Here is a 3,367-nt window from a genome sequence, read left to right as displayed (position 1 = left end):
GTGCCAACTTGGGCCAGTGAAGCAACGTCCTCCACAACTAGACTGAAGAACAAAAGGACAGCAACATGTCTGTTCCCCTTCCCCCAATTCCCCAGTGCTGCTCCCATCCCCCAATTCCCCAATAAAAATCTTAAAAAAAAAATGTGATTTTATAAAAGTAACATTCAGAGAACAAAAAGAACGCTTAGGAATTAATATTTTTTGGAAAACACAATGGCAGAAACAAAGAACACTGAAGAAGTGTTGGAAGATGAAATTGAGGGAATAAACCCTAAAATAAACAAAAGTAAAAAAATGAAAGTTAAGGATTAGAAAATTAAGAATACAAGTTGAGGTGGTTCAATACTTGGATAGCAAAGGTTCCATAAAGAGGGAAAAGAAGAAAGTGGAGGGAATAAAGCAGCAAATAAATTACTCAAGATCATTTCCTCAAACTAAAGGATATGATTTTTCAAACTGAAAAGGCCCACCTTGTGCCTAGCAGAGTCAATAAATTTACTAAGGTACATCAGAATACATTTTCAGAGGCTGGCCGAATGGCTCAGTTAGTTAAGAGCTCGCTCAAGAGTGCGATCTCTGAGCAACAGCAGTTCAGATTCCTAGCCTTAGCTGAGCTGCCGCTGAGCTGCCAATGGGTGGCAGGATGGTTCAGCTAAAACAAACAAACAAACAAACAAACAAACAAACAAACCGATATCAGGAAACTGGGGACAAAGAAAAGATCTTACAAGCTTCCAGAAACACAAAGACAGTTTTTAAAAAAAGGATCTGGAATCAGAATGGATTTGGACTTCTCAACAGTGACACCAGAAGCAAGAAGAAAATAGAAGAATGTCTTCAAAATTCTGAAGGAAAATTATTTCCAACCTATTATAGAATTCTATGCCAGTCAAACTATCATTCAAGTATATATGCAAGGTCTCAAAAAGATTTTAACTCTCACATACCCTTTCTCAGAAACTGCTGAAGGATGCACTCCAACAAAATGAGGGGTAAACCGAAAAAGAAAACCCTTAGGTCAGGAGACAGGAAAGCCAACACAGGACAAAAGGAAAGAGAATCTTCAGAATGATAGTGAGGACAGATCCTGGGATCCTGTGTAGGCAAAGATAAGAATTAGTCCAAATTGGAAGAGAGAAGATCAAGAGGTTGGTGTGATGCGGGTAGCCATCACCATACCTTCTGCCACTGTATGACCATTTTGAACTCATGAACTATTATAGGGCGTGGTAAACGAAAACAGAAGAGTAAACCATAAGAAAGAAAGATAATACAGGAGGGGCCGGCCGAGTGGCGCGTCGGTTAAGAACTGGCTTGGGACGCCAGATGGCCCCGGTTCGGATCCCGCATATGAGGGCCAGTGACACTGCCCTCTACAGCTAAGATGCTGAACAACGGCTCAACCTGGAGCTGGGCTGCCATGAATCGCTGGTGTCAGCAGGTGGGTTGCCATGGGCTACCGTGTGTAGCCAGCAGCCAGTGTGAGCGGCCAGCAGCTGCAGTGAGCAGCCGTCCAGAAGCCGGCAAGTGATCTGCCTCGCCTGGGAAGAGCGCAATGATGGTGCCAACTTGGGCCAGTGAACACGCAACATCCTCCACAACTAGACTGAAGAACAAAACGACAGCAACTTGTCTGTTCCCCTTCCCCCAATTCCCCAATTAAAAAAAAAAATCTAAAAGAAAAAAAAAAGAAAGATAATACAGGAAAACAAGAAACCCAACCTAGCAGAATGAGAAAGATTATTCCAAGGATGAGAAGAATGTCCCAGGACAATGGCTATGTAGCAGCACAGAGAGCAACCAGCCCAGATAGAGAAGAATAATGGTCACTAAGAATGATGTGTCCATGGAAAGTCATTGAAACTGATAGATTAACTAATGTCGCTGAAGATATTAGAAGGTGTGGGAAGAATTAACAATAGGTACAAGAAAAACAAGACAATCGTTAACTTTAGGAAAAACCAAAAGTAGAAAATATAATCATAGCTTCTAAAGCTCAGCAAAGAATGACATTTGAGTAGGCATAAAAATATAAGGGTCAAATATTCTCTTAGCCCCTATTATTTTAACCCACAGTGGTATCACATAACTAAACCTTCATCTGTCAAATAAAAAGTCCATAGATTAAATGATTAATAGAAAGTCATCAGCAAACTCATGTGTTATTTAGAGATAGGAAGATGCATAAATTCCAGAAGTAACAGCTGGAGGGGGACTGGAGGGGAGATAGGGGTGGAGCAGAAAACTGCTGTGTTTCATTATAAGCCTTTTTGTGATTATTTGACTTTTTAAATGATATACATATATTACTACTTTGATAAAATCAAAATTAATTTTAAAAACAAAAAGAGAAAACCACTCCAGCTCATTCTAAGGCCAGAAACGTAAGAAAGATAGTATGAGAATGGAAAGTATAAGCCAATCTCACTAATAAACCTAACGAAAAAAAACTTAATTGCAATATTAGCAAACTAAACCCAGCAATGAGCACGTAAGTAGATACATATAGACCAACGGAATAGACTCGAGAGTCCAGAAATAAACCTATACATATATTGTCAATTGATTGTCAACCATTCAGTGGGGGAAAGAATAACCTTTTCAACAAACAGTGCATGGACAATTGGATATCTGAATACAAAAAAAATGAAATTGGATCTTTACGTCACACAATATGCAAAATTAACTCAAACTAGGTCAAAGACCTAAATATAAGAGCTAAAGCTGGGTTGGCCGAGTGGCTCGTTGGTTAAAAGTTGGCTTGGGAGCACGAGCTCTGAGCAGCAGGGCCTCGGTTTGGATCCCACATGGGCCAGTGAAGCTGCACCTCTACAGCTAAGATGGTGAACAACAGCTCGACCTGGAGCTGGGCTGCCATGAGTTGCTGGTGAAGGGGGTAGGTTGTAGTGGAGCTGCAATGGGCTGCCGTGAGCTACCGTGAGCTGCAATGAGCCTCCGTGAGCCGCTGTGAGTGGCCGTACAATGGCCAGCAACCGATCTGCCTCAGTCAGAAACAGTGCAATGATAATACCATCATGGGCCAGTGAAGCGACATCCTCCACAACTAGACTGAAGAACAAAGGACAGCAAGTTGTCTGTTCCCCTTCCCCAATTCCCCAACGCTGTTCCATCCCCCAATTCCCCAATAAAGTCTTTAAAAAAAAGAGCTAAAGCTATAAAACTTTTATAAGAAAACGTAAGGACAAGTCTTTATGACCTTGGATTTGGAAATGGCATCTTAGGTATGACACCAAAACACAAGCAACAAAAATAAAAAATTGATAACCTAGACTTCATCAACATTTTAAAAATTGAGTATCAAATGACATTCTTTTTTTTTTTTAAGATTTTTATTGGGGAATTGGGG

This window comes from Hipposideros armiger, unplaced genomic scaffold (genome assembly GCF_001890085.2).
Source record: "Hipposideros armiger isolate ML-2016 unplaced genomic scaffold, ASM189008v1 scaffold_253, whole genome shotgun sequence".
NCBI classification, from domain to species: domain Eukaryota; kingdom Metazoa; phylum Chordata; class Mammalia; order Chiroptera; family Hipposideridae; genus Hipposideros; species Hipposideros armiger.
The sequence above is the reverse complement of the archived record's forward strand: the minus strand, read 5'-3'. Positions refer to the sequence as shown.